Raw genomic sequence first — 14,189 nt, 5'->3', positions numbered from 1 at the left:
GGATTGCAAGGGACTGAGAAATGACCCAATGATATAGAAGTAAAGGCAACTAATGTAGATGATTCTTGCTAGAAATTTGGCAGTGAGAGTGTAAAAAGCCATGGGATAAATTGAAGGGATGACAGGATCAAATAGGGGATTTCTATGTTTATGATAGAGTTAAACCTTAAGGTTTTAGGAGGGAAGTTTTGGTGGAGTCACTTAGAAGAGTAGGATTGAGGATAAAGAGAAAAAGAATAAAAGTTTTCATATAAAAAGTGAGTGTTTATTTGAAAGTTCATATGATGGATCTATAGTGGGGCCAGTAGCTAGCTAGATTTTGTGACCTCTGCTAATAGTGTTATAGAGCTAAAGAGCACAAAGAGCAGAAAGCACAAGGTGGCAGTGACCTAGAGCTGATGATCACAGTCTGTGAAAAGAAGTCATTATGGAGAACAATTTATAGTTGATGGGGTCAAGACTAAAGAGATCAAAAAAAAAAAAAAAAAGACCAAAGGAAGAGTAAGATTCAGCCAGGACCATTTTGGTGAAGATGAAGAGTAGAATCAGTTCTGGTGGAACGAAACAGAGGGAAAGCAACAAGTATAAGAGGTAGAATTAAGATGGAAATTTCTCAATTCAAAGTCAAAATAAAAGTATGTTTCATACTCAGTTTTCTTGGACTACATTCACTGCTTATCTTGAAGTAATGTGGGATTCCAACTTTGTGTGAAAATTTTCAGCAGCAGCAGAAGTTCCCAGCTGCTTGTGCTTTCTGTGTAAATATCACATTCTTCACTTATATAGGCAGTCCCCCATATACAAATAGGATGAGTTTTAAAGTTCATTTATGTAGTGGTGATATTATCATGATTTGGAGTAGGGATTATATTTTTCCACAGAAAAAAATAATGTGAGACTAGTGATATTTGTGTTAGCCAAATGCCCCACAAAAGTCAGCAATTTTGGTCTGGGGAATAATACATGAAAGAGGAAGGGGTGAGGGGTGTGAAATAGGGGAAATTGGAGGCCTTTTCATCAAAGTGTTTATCCTTCCCTTGACTTCATTTGCATGCCAATTAGGAAAGATGTTGGGAGTAAAAGAAGCATCATTATCCCAGTCATCACACAATTCCTATGAGATTTGAGGGGAAATGCCTAAAATGATTGTTGGGGGTACAAATTCATCATGGATGATTTAATAAGAGTTCAGTGGAATTGTCTAGTTCAAATGAGATTCAAATGAGTCTAGCACCCAGGACCTAAATTCAAAACCAGAGGGGAAATGGACAAAAGAACAGACAATATTAATCTGGAGCTTCTGTTCGTTTTTGTTGACTGCTTTTTTAGGTATGTTGACTCACGTTCTTTGGCTATACATGAAAAGAACTGCAACTTTCACTATTAGGAGTGGATGATGAGCAATAAGCAAAATATAACCTTAAACAGACTAACAGAAAACAACTTTATGACCATGAAATCAACAAAAATGATATGATAGAGAAAAAAGATCAGAAAATAGAAGCTTGAGCAGGGAACATGATGTTGACATCACCTAAGGATATTTGTAATACTTCAGTGTCAGAACTGTTAGTTTCTCTGCATAAGCATGTACCCCAACCAGACAGAAACTCTCATATATTTCCCATCATACATTTCCTGACCATATATATTTCCCTACATATATCCTTTCCAATTATGTCCATTGGTATTAGAAAATTTCTGTATGTGGTGATGTGATAACATGTAGGAGACTTATTTATATAGTCACAACAAGGTTGAGGTGGGGAAATCTTTTTGAGTCACTTCCTTTATTAGATTAGATTTTATTTGGACTAATACATCTCCCAGTTGACTGATCAAAGTAAATCTTTTTAGGGGATTAATTAGCTATAATTTTCAATAGTTACCTAGTTATCTAGTTATAGAATGCCTTGAAATTAGGGTAACTTTTGTAGTACTACATGCTATAGAAAGAATGTAATGAAGGATGGTTGGATTCACAATATACCCATACATAACTGCATTCAGTATAAAGACAAGTTATTTCCATTGCATCTAAGCACCATTTAAAGCATTCTTTCTCTGGGCAAAACCAGAATACCAGGAAAATATTCCTTAATGACAGTGCTCAGAAAGTAGTTGGGGAGGGGAATTAAATGGAGAAGGGGACAGTGACTTCTTGACTCAAACAATTTACTTTCTTCATCTCTAAACCTAAAGAAGATTTGTATGTAAGAGGAATCATTTTTTGATCAATTATTTTTCCAATATGCCAAACTGGAAAACAAAGAATATTCACTGAGGATGGAGACTGGGATTTCCCTGACCTCTGTCCACAATCTTAGAGCTGAAAGAGTTCTTTGGATCTTCTACTCCAAAACCTTCATTTTACAAGTAGCCTTTCTTGGTTCCTTCAATTCTGGGGTCTTCTCTCTGTTGATTATTTCCAATTTGTGCTATGTGTATGTGTGTGCATATATAATTTTTACATCATTGTTTACATGTCATCCTCCATCTCCATTACCTGGTAAGCTTCTTAGAAACAGGAATTGTCTTTAGCCTTTTTTTGCATTCCCATTACCTAGTTCAATGCCAGGAATATAGTGGATGCTTATAAAAGCTTAGTAATTGACTGTACAAGGAATCTGAAACGTAAAGATGTGAAAATGACTTCTTCAATGTCCCTTAGCAGAGCTAACATAAATAGCAAAACCAAGAGTCTCCCTCAGATCTTCAGACTTCAAGCCTAGCACTCACCATTGTACCATGCTTCTTTAGTTCTGTATATATTGCAGTTGGGTTGTGATGCTATAGTTAAGGTGGTGGAAACTTTGCACTTTAATGGCCGATGACTCATATTTTCTATTTAAAATGCCAGACTCTGGTGTTGCATTGTCTTCAGATGAGCAATTACTAATATAATATTGTTCAGCTGTGTAGCTGTTCATCTCTATTATCTAAGCTTGCCCACCTGCCCAGTGTTCCATATAATGTACCCAGCATGAATACAGGCTCAATGACCATGGCACAGGTCACTTAGAAAAAATAAGAGCTGCATGGGTTTCTCAGTAGGAAAGCAGAAACAATTTGTTGTTTAATCTATTATAAATGACAGGAAACATTTTTTGAACAGACTGAAGATATAGGAAAATGTTGGGACTAATTTCTGAAAATTGTCTTATATTTGGGACTGTTGATTTATAAAACTCCCTAATATCACTTAAAGTCCTTTTATTTTCTTCTCCTTTCTCTTCTTCCTTATTTTTCTTCCTCTTTCTCCTTTTATTTTTCTCCTCCTTATTTTCTTTTTCTTCCTCCTTACCCGCTCTTCTTCTTCCTCTTTCTCTTTTCCCATTCTTCCTTCTCTTCTTCTTATTCTTATTGGTTTTCTTCTCTTTCTCTTCCTCCTTATCTTCGCTTTTCTCCTCTTCCTCTTTCTTTTCTTCCTCTTACTATTTTTTTCCTTCTCTTCCTACTTTCCTTTCTCTCCCTCCTCTCCTTTCCTCCTCTGAATGTCTAGGTTAGTTTCTCTTGATTGCTAATTTAGATACTTCTAAAAGAATTCATGATTAAATCTGGTTAATCCCTTTCTTAATTCCTTCCACTTTTCAGATAAATTCTGTTATGCTGTGATTGAATCAGATAAAGAAGCAGTGTGAAATTAAATGAATCACAGAATCTCAGAGTTGGAAAAGACTTAAGAAGATATCTGATTCAAGTCATGTCTAAAATGGAATTTCCACCACAACACCCCTAACAAGAAGCCATTCACTTTTTGTCACAGATCTTCAGGAAGGTGAGAGGACTCACCATATTGTGAGGCAGCCCATTCTATTGTTGGAGAGCTCCAATTATTGCAAAGCCTCTCCTAACATCAAGTCTAAAGTCTCTGAATCTTCTTCTAATTGTTCATATTTCTCTCCCTCCTCTCACCCTACTCCTCATTCTGGACCATATAGAATTAATTTAATATCTTTTGCATGTGGCATCTCTTCAAATAATTTGTCAGCTGCCCCTTCCTACTCCCAGCCCCAAATATTCCAAGTTCATTCAGCTGTATCTCATATGGCATAATCTTCAAGTCCTTCACCACCCTGGTTATTCTCCAGATGGGTTACAGTAATCGCCTTTCTAAAATGTGGCACACTGAACTGAACATAGTACATCAGATATGATCTTATCATAGTATAATATAATAGTTCTACACTATACCTTCCTTAATGTAATCTAAAGAAGGAATATGTTATAGCTCTGATTGTTAAATCTTTAGTGTATTTACATTGAAGAAATAGCTAATTGCTACAAACTGATGTTTGATCATTAGTTTTTTAACCATTAGACTTTAAAAAATGATAAAGAAAATGTTAATGATTGGACAGTTAGGTGGCCCAGTGGATAGAGCACCAGCCCTGAAGTCAAGAGGACCTGAATCCAAATCTGGCCTCAGACACTTAACACTTCCTAGGGTCACACAGACCCTGGGCAAGTCACTTAACCCCAATTGCCTCAGCAAAAAAAAAAAAAAAATGTTAATAATGAAGGCTAAACATAAGTAAGTATGTCATGTTATTGTTTAGTCGTTTCAGTCATTATTGACCCTTTCCAAACCTTTGGGTTTTCTTGGCAAAGATAATGGAATGATTTGCCATTTTCTTCATCTGCTCATTTTAAAGATTAGAAAACTGAGGCAAACAGAGTTAAAAGATTTGCCTCAAGTCACATAGCTATTAAGTGTCTGAGGTTTTATTTGAATTCAGGAAAATGAATCTACCCATTTCTAAGCCACATATTCCATCTACTATTCCATCTAGATTATGTCATGGTTGCATTTTATTTTTTGTCTGAAGAGTAAGTTGTTGAACATTTACAAATCACTGTCAAAGATCACATTAGTTTTCTTAGTGACTGTCTCTCAGTGTTGATTCAGATTGAGCTCATAGGCCACTAAAAACTTCAGATATTTTCTTTAGTTAGACTACTCTCTAGTCAAGCTTCCTGTACGATGTAATGTTTTTTGGGGGGAACTCTTGTAAAATTTTATATTTATTTGAACTTTGATTTAATTTATCAGAACCAATGTTCTGGTCTGTCAAAATCTTTTTTAAAAAAATTTTTGGATCTGTGTTCTGTCAACCAACAGGTTAAACATTCCTTCTAGCTCTTGTGATCTATAGATTCATAAAGGATTTATAAAAATGTTAAGTATCACAGAGAGAAGCACAGATATCTGGGGCACTCCACTAGCTTTCCAAGTGAACATTAAAACATGAGTTGTTCTTTGTGTCTAGTCATTCAAATAATCTCTGTATCAACTTAATTCGACTATCAGCTGATTCCCATGTCTCTATCTGGTCTGTAAAAATTATAGACAGGTAATACCATGAAATGGAAGTGAATTGAAAGTGAGGGGAGGGTTGTGCAAAGTCCTCAGCCTCACTTCCTCCTCCAGAGCTATCTGGGTCTAGTGGCCAAATACAGACCAGGACCATGGAGATGGCCCTGAGTGCCGTGAGACACTTTGGTCTTCTTAAACTAAGGTCTTTAACAGGTCTCAGTTTGACTGAGGCAACTAAACATTCAGTGATTAAGATTAGGTAAGAAAGAAATAAGGCAAAGAAGGTCTTTTTTATTTAGTAAAAAAAAAAAAAAGTCAATATGGGAGGGCTTGACTCTCAGGGTCTCTGGCCAAAACAGAAGCAATTGCTATTTACATTTACTCTGAGGCAATAAGGTCCCAAACAAAGCCTAAGTGTGGCTTAGCCTGGAACTTTTTGCCTGCCAATCAATGACAGCCAGAGTGATTTGGGTTTAAGGTATGCTCCTTAAGAAAGAAATCTAACCAGTGATCCCCAAATGTTTTCTGAGGTTTCAGACATCAAAATTTACCTTTCTTTGGGCAGAGAATTGGCAAAAGGGAAAAGAAAGAAATAAAAAAAGAAAAAGAGAAAAAGAAAGAGAGAGAAAAAGAGAGGAGAGAAAGAGAAGATTAAGAACAAAGACACACAGGTTTAGTTTAGAACCTAATTGCCTCAAAGTGAAGGTAATTAGCAATTGCTTCTGTTTTGGCCAGAGACCCTGTCATGACTTCCAGATTTTTTTTTTTTTTTTTTTTGGTGGGAGTGGGGAGGAGGGGGAGGCTAGGAAAAAAAAAAAAAAGGTCCTTCTTTGCCTCAATTTTCTACCCAGACTTAATCACTGAATAGGTGGAGCTTCAGTCAAACTGAGACCTGTGGACACCTTAGCTTAAAAAAAAAGCCTTAATCACTGAAGGGGTAGAGCCTCAGTAAAACTGAGACCTGCTGGATACCTTAGCAGCCACTATATCCAGGGCCATCTTCAGTCGTCCAATTCTATACCTGGTCACTGGACCCTGATGGCTCTGGAGGAGAAAGTGAGGCAGGTGAGCTTGCACAGTCTTCCCTCACTTCAATTCAGTTCATTTGTATGTCATAGCATAAACTTCCTGATATCATGGTCCTCTTTGAGAATGAAAGACAACAACATTCAGTTTCTACTTTCAAATATCTAAATAGAGCTCTGATCTCACTGATATGAATGTTCCTTCTTATGATACATATAATAATCTATTCATGTCTGTCCATATTATATGTCTTTTATGTATGTCCTTCCACAAATTTGACCAAAGAAGTACAACTTACTTTCTGGAAACCTTCCTGGACTTCTGATCCCATGAGGATACAAGTGGAGCATATGGGTGGTAAAAGTTATGACTGGCTCTCATCATATGAATAGAGTGTATTTTTTTAAAATCTTACATATATATTTCTTTCATGAAATCCTTAACCCTGATTCCTTTTGGTAGTTTCTCTTCTGTTATCTGTTGGTTGCACTCTGCTCAAACAAGTCACATGCCTCTCTTAAATATTATGTAGCTATAAAAGACAAAATAACTTCTTTTTCATCTTCCTTGTCTTCTAACATCAACAAAATTAGCAAAAATTCCTACTGATTATTTTCTTTTAAAAATCATTTCAATTATGGTAATAGTAAACTTTTATCTTTTTCTTCTCTTGGAATCATGAATAGAGTTGGTGGAGATAAGGAAGTGCTTCCCTTTTCTGTATAAAGCCTATAATTTAAAGGAGGACATTTTGGGGAAATTCAAAGTTTGTCCTTTATGTATTTATGTGCCCTGTGAAGACACCATGTCTATTTTAGAGATATTAAAACTGTAATTCAATTTAATATTTGCGAAGATCCATTATGAACCTCTAAACTTTCAGTTTGTAGCCTCTTGTAGAGAACTTTTGTTTGAGTCATTACCATATTTACTTGTCCCTCACTTCTACAGATTAATCCAATGGCTTCTGGGGCTCAAAGAAGAAAAAACACAAAATGGAAATCATCTTTCACTCAAACTTTTATTCTGAAAACAGGTCTCTTCTCATGAAATTTCCATAGTCATTTTTACTTTTTTTTCATCCCCTCCAAGTTTCTACTTTCCTTCCAATCTTGACTACATTGATTTTCTTTGGACAAAACCTTTTTTAATTTAATATTATCAAAATCATCTATTTTACATCTTGTAATGCTCTCTTTCTCTTGTCGGGTCATAAATCCTTCCCTTATCTATACCTCTGACAGGTAAATTATTCAATACTCCATTAATTCACCCATGGTACCTACCACCTTTTATGTATAAATCATGTACCCATTTTAATCTTATTTTGATATACAGAATAAGATATTGGTCTATTCTTAATTTCTGCCAAACTTTTTTTAGTTTTCCTAGCAGTTTTTGTCAGAAGGTTCTTGTTCCAAAATTTGGATCTTTGGAATTATAAAACATTAAATTACCATAGTCATTTACTACTGTTATTGTATACCTAATCTCTTCTACTGATGTTCCACTCTATTTCTTAGTATCAGATTGTTTTGATGATTACTGCTTTCCAATATAGTTTGAGATCTGGTACTGCTAGGCCACTTTCCTTCACATTTTAAAAATCAATTTTCTTGATGTTTGTGACCTTTTGTTTTTTCAGATGAATTTTTTATTAGTTTTTCTTTCTCTATAAACTAAATTTTGGTAGTTTTACTGTTATGACACTGAAAAGGTGAATAAAATTATATAGAATTGCTATTTATATTATATTGGATTAGTCTACCTATGAGCAATTAATATTTTTTTCAATTATTTAGATTTGACTTGTGTTAAAAAGTGTTTGTAATTGTGTTCAGATAGATCCTTTGGTTTGTCTTGGCAGATACATTCTTCAGTATTTAATATGGTATTTCTCTTTAAAAGGGAATTTCTCTTTAACTTTTCCTGCTGGATTTTGTTATATATAGAGACGTTGATGATTTATGCAGGTCTATTTTTTATTTTACAACTTCTCTAAAGTTGTTAATTATTTTAAGTAGTTTTTAATTGATTGTCTAGGATTCTCTAAGTATATCATCACATCATCTTCAAAGAGTGATAATTTTGTTTCCTCATTGCCTATTTTAATGACCTCAATTTTCTTCTATTTGTAAAACTAGCATTTCTAGCACAATATCAAGTGATAGAGGTGAAAATGGGTATCCTTTCTTCATCTAGTCTAATTGAGAATGATTCTACTTGTCCCCATTATAGATAATCCTCATTGGTGGTTTTAAAGAGATACCACTTGTCATTTTAAGGAAAACTTCATTGATTCTTCTGCTTTCCAGTGTTTTTTAATAGGAATGGACGCTATAATTTTGTCAAAAAGTTTTTCTGTACTTATTGAGATACTCAAGTGATTTTTTTTTAGTTTCATTATTGATAATGTCAATTATTCAGATAGTTTTTCAAATACTGAACCAGTCCTCTGTTTCTGGTATAAATCCCACATGGTCATAGTGAATGATGTTTGTGACATATGTGACATATGTGACATATGATGTTTGTGTCCCCCATTTTCCTCTCCACTGCAATAGCTCTTTCATGTCTTTCTTTTTTTAATTATAGCTTTTTATTTTCAAAATATAAAGGTGTATATTTTTTATCTTCACCCCTACAAATCCTCATGTTCTAATTTTTCCACTCCCTTTTCTCCCTAAGTCGGCAAGTGATCCAATATATGTTAAACATGTGTGATTCCTCTATACATATTTCCACAAATATCATACTACACAAGAAAAAGCAAATTCAAAAAGGGAAAAAATGAGAAAGAAAATAAAATGCAAGCAAAAAACAACAAAAAGAGTGAAAATGTTATGTTGTGGTTCATATTCAGTTCCTACTGTCCTCTCTCTGGGTGCAAATGGCTCTCTTCATCACAAGATCATTGCAACTGGTCTGAATCACCTCATTATTGATGAGAACCATATCCATCAGAAATGATTATCATATAATCTTGCTGTTTCCATGTATCATGATCTTCTGATTCTGCTCATTTCACTTAGCATCAGTTCATGTAAGGCTCTCCAGGCCTGAAGTCATCCTGCTGATCATTTCTTATAAAACAATAATATTCCATAGCATTCCTGTACCATAACTTGTTCAGACTTTCTCCAATTGATGAGCATCCAGTTTCCACTTTTTTATTACTACAAAAAGAGCTGCCTCAAACATTTTTATACATGAGGGTCCCTTTCCCTCCTTTATGATCTCTTTAGGATATAAGCCCAGTAGAAACACTGCTGGATCAAAGGGATCACAGTTTGATAGCCCTTTGAGCATAGTTCCAAATTGCTCTCCAGAATGGTTGAATCAGTTCACAACTCCACCAATAATGTATTAATGTCACAGTTTTTCAACATCCCCTCCAAAATTCGTCATTATCTTTTCCTGTCATTTTAGACAATCGGAGAGGTGTGTAGTGATAACCTCAGAGTTGTCTTAATTTGCATTTCTCTGATCTATAGTAATTTAGAGCACCTTTTCATATGACCAGAAATAGTTTTAATTTCTTCATCTGAAAATTGTCTGTTCATATCCTATGACCATTTATCATTTGAAGAATGGCTCTTACAAATTTGAGTTAATTCTCTATATATTTTAGAAATGAGTCCTTTATCAGAATCTTTGAATGTAAATGTTTTCCCAGTTTATTGCTTCTCTTCTAATCTTGTCTGCATTAGTTTTATTTATATAAAACCTTTTAACTTAATATAATCAAAATTACTTATTTTGCTTTCAATAATGTACTCAGGTTCTTTTTTGGGCACAAATTCCTTCCTTCTCCACAGATCTGATAGATAAACTAAAAACTTTGTTTTTCTAATTTGCTTATATCACTCTATTTCTGAATCATGAACTCATTTCAATCTTATCTTGTATAGAGTATTAGCTTTGAGTCAATGTCTAGTTTCTGCCATACTAATTTCCAATTTTCCCAGCAGTTTTTGTCAAATAATGAGTTCTTATCCCCAAACCTGAATGCTTTGGGTTTGTCAAACACAAGATTACTGTAGTTATTGACTATTGTGTCTTGTGAACCTAACCTATTCCACTGATCAATTACTGTATTTCTTAGCTAGTTCCAAATGGTTTTAATGATTGTTGCTTTATAATATAGTTTAAGGACTGACACAGCTAGGCCACCTTCATTTGCATTTTGTTTCATTAATTCCCTTTAAATTCTTGGCCTTTTGTTCTTCCAGATGAATTTAGTTATTATTTTTTCTAGTTGTGTGAAGTAATTTCTTGGGAGTTTGATTGCACTGAATAATAGATTAATCATTTTTACCATATTAGCCCTGTCTTCCCATGGACATTTGATATTTTGCCAGGAGATTAGATCTGATGTCATTTGTGTGAAAAGTGTTTTGTAGTTGTGTTCATATAGTTCTTACCTTTGCTTTCTCAGGTTGACTTCCAAATATTTTATATTATCTACAGTTATTTTAAATGGAATTTCTCTTTGTATCACTTGCTACTGGACTTTTTTGGTAATATATAAAAATGTTGATGATTTATGTGGATTTATTTTGCATCTTGCAACTTTGCTAAAGTTGTGAATTGCTTGTACTAGTTTTTTAGTTGATTCTCTAGGATTTTCTAAGTATACATCATGTCATCTGCAAAGAGTGATAATTTGGCATCCTTCCTACCTATTCTAAATCCTTTAATCTTTTTTTCTTCTATTATTCCCAAAGCTAACATTTCCGATACAATATTGAATAGTAATGTTGATGGTGGGCAAACTTGTTTCATCTCTGATTTTATTGGGAATGGTTTTAGTTTATCCCCATTACATCTGATACATGCTGATGGCTTTAAATAGATGCTATTTCAGGGGTCCTCAAACTACAGCCTGCGGGCCAGATGCAGCAGCTGAGGACATTTATCCCCCTCACTCAGGGCTATGAAGTTTCTTTATTTAAAGGCCCACAAAACAAAGTTTTTGTTTTTACTATAGTCCGGCCCTCCAACAGTCTAAGGGACAGTGAACTGGCTCCCTATTCAAAAAGTCTGAGGACCCCTGCTATTGATCATTTGAAGGAAAACCCCATTAATTTCTATAGCATTTTTAATAGGAATGACTGTTGGATTTTGTCAAATGCTTTTTCTGCATCTATTAAGATAATCATATGATTTTTGTTTGTTTGGTTATCGGTATTTTTGTATCCTCTCCTCCTTTCTTATACTTTTACCCTATTCTGTTTTCCTTTCTATTAGCCTCCCCCTTTCCTTTCCCTTTTCCCCTCCCACTTACTTATAGGGTGAAAAGTTTCTCTATGGACCCAGATATGTCTGATATTCTCCCTTTGAACCAAATATGATGAGAGTAAGATTCACAAAATGTTCATCCCCTTCCTTTCTTTACCTCAATTATGATAAGTTTTCTTTACCTTTTCATGAGATATAATTTACCTCATTTTATCTCCATTTTCCTCTTTTTCTAGTACAATCTTCTTCCCACCTCTAGTTTCTTTTTTGTATTATCATAATAAAATCAAATTATACCTGCACTTTCTAAGTATACCCATAACAGAGATATAGTTCTCAAGACTTCTTTTCTTTTTACATTTTTATGCTTTTCTTGAGTTCTATATTTAGAGATCACAAGTTTTTGTCCAGCTCTGGTCTTTTCATCAGAAATAAATGAAATTCATCTGTATCATTAAATGCCCATCTTCTTCCCCAAAAGATAATGCTCATTGTAGCTGGATAGTTGATTCTTGGCTGCAATCCAAGTTCTTTTGCCTTTTGTAATATCAGATTTTAGGTCTTTCTAACCTTTAAGTAGAAGCTGGTAGGTCCTGGATAATCCTGATTGTGGTCCTCAATATTTCCAGCTGCTTGCAATATTTTTTCTTTGATCCAATAATTCTGAAATTTAGCTATAATATTCCTTTTTTGTTGTTGTGTGATCATTTTCCTCTCTATTTCTTGACTTTTAATTTTATGTTAAAGTTGGGCTTTGCTCCTGGTGTGGAGGAGGGTACTGTTTCAAATTTTAGATTTATTTTGCTGCTGTTTTCAGAGCTAATTCTGGATACTTGTAGATTTTTGGTTCTTTCAAGATAGTGTGATCTAAGGAGAGGTTGGTCATTGCTCTTCTGGCCTGTGTTCTGGACTATAAGCCACCAAACATACTTGTTTTAGCCCTGGACTGTGATCAGGATCCCCACTCTCCTTCACCTGCACACTCTAGTGTTCTAATGTTCTTTCTCACTCTCACTGTGACCTGCCTGGTTCAGTGAATCAGATTTTCTTTTGGGCAATGTAACAACCTTGAACCCAGAACTAATAAAGTGTTTCTTATATCTCCTTTTGACCACTTTTCTGGCCTTCTTACCATTTGTAGTCAGAGACTTCCAGTAGTCACTGCTGCTGAGCATTCAGTTGCCCCCAAGGCCTCTATTGTCTTGGCTGGAATGGGTCTCTTGCTGTATAGTATTGGGGCCCTGGACCTCACTGCTAGCTTTTATCAGGGCTAGAAGTATATACCAGAGGAGGATAGCTCAGATATTCACTGATGACTTTTTAGGGTAGGCTTACTCCTGGCTTTTCTGGGCTTCCTGTACTGCACTATATTCTAGTCTTATCTCAGTGAGACAGACCTTTCCTGTTATCTTATAAGTTGTCTTAGTCTGGAAAATTGTTTTCCCCCCATCCTTCTGTTGATCCTGCCACATTATAATTCATTCTGAGGCATTATTTTAAAGTTGCTTGGAAGGGAATTTCAGAGAGCTCAAGTGAGTTCTTGGCTTACTCTACCATCTTGGCTCAAGAAATAAATATTTAATACAATAATACTAAAAGACAAGGAATTAGGAACTATAGGATTTAGTCAAAAATTTGATCAGTTTATTTTCCCCTATTACAATGTCCTCCCTGTCATTATAATCTCTCCTAAATCACCAAATTATCACAAAGATCGCTCTTTGTTTTCACAGAGTCCCTATTCCTTTGTTGAATAAAAAAAACCCAAAGAATTTAAGCTCCTAGATGTATTATTTATTTACTATATGATCTGAGATAAGTCTCTAAATTCTCAAAACAGTTTCAATATTTACAGTTATAAGTAGGAAGTAATTCCCATCTCATAATGATCTTTAAAAATCAATATAAATGACTTTGGACTCCTTGGATAAAAAAGGAAAAACCGCTAATGAAAAAATGCTAATGAATGGTTCTAATAAAGACCAGTTATGACCGGAAACTTAGAAAAGATTGTTTGCATCCTGACCCCATAAAGATCAGAAGGCAAATGCACCCAATTAGGTACAACTAATAAATGATGGAGTGTCACTTTATAAAGTAGGAGATGCCACACAAATGTATAAAAGGATTGTTATTAATTGTACAAGGATATGGTGCTCTTCAAACATTTGAGTCCATCAAGACCACCATGAATCACTTTTATTCCTTAAAAGAACTGATTCCAGCATTTACAAAGGGACATTTCAAATTGTGATTAGGCAAGAAACACATTTTTCTTGATGGAACTCCAGAAGCTTAAAAGGAATTAGAGGAAGGTTATGACAGCAACCTATTAAGCTTCTCACAGATGAGATAAAGATATTTGAAAGAGGATTAGCAGAAAATAGTATGGTATCTTATCTTAAGGAAAGAGGAATTTTAATAATGGCTATGTGTAGTACAGAAGTATGCTTTGAAAATATAGAATGTAATATGGGCTCCATCAGCTTTAAAATTATATAGCTTCTGACTCTCAATTATTTCTCAAAGACTATGAATAAAATTTGAATAAGTCCATTTATTTTAGAGTTTCTTTAGACAATAATTTAAGTAGATTGAAATTTGG

This window comes from Sarcophilus harrisii, chromosome 4 (genome assembly GCF_902635505.1).
Source record: "Sarcophilus harrisii chromosome 4, mSarHar1.11, whole genome shotgun sequence".
NCBI classification, from domain to species: domain Eukaryota; kingdom Metazoa; phylum Chordata; class Mammalia; order Dasyuromorphia; family Dasyuridae; genus Sarcophilus; species Sarcophilus harrisii.
This window is presented reverse-complemented; position numbering follows the sequence as displayed.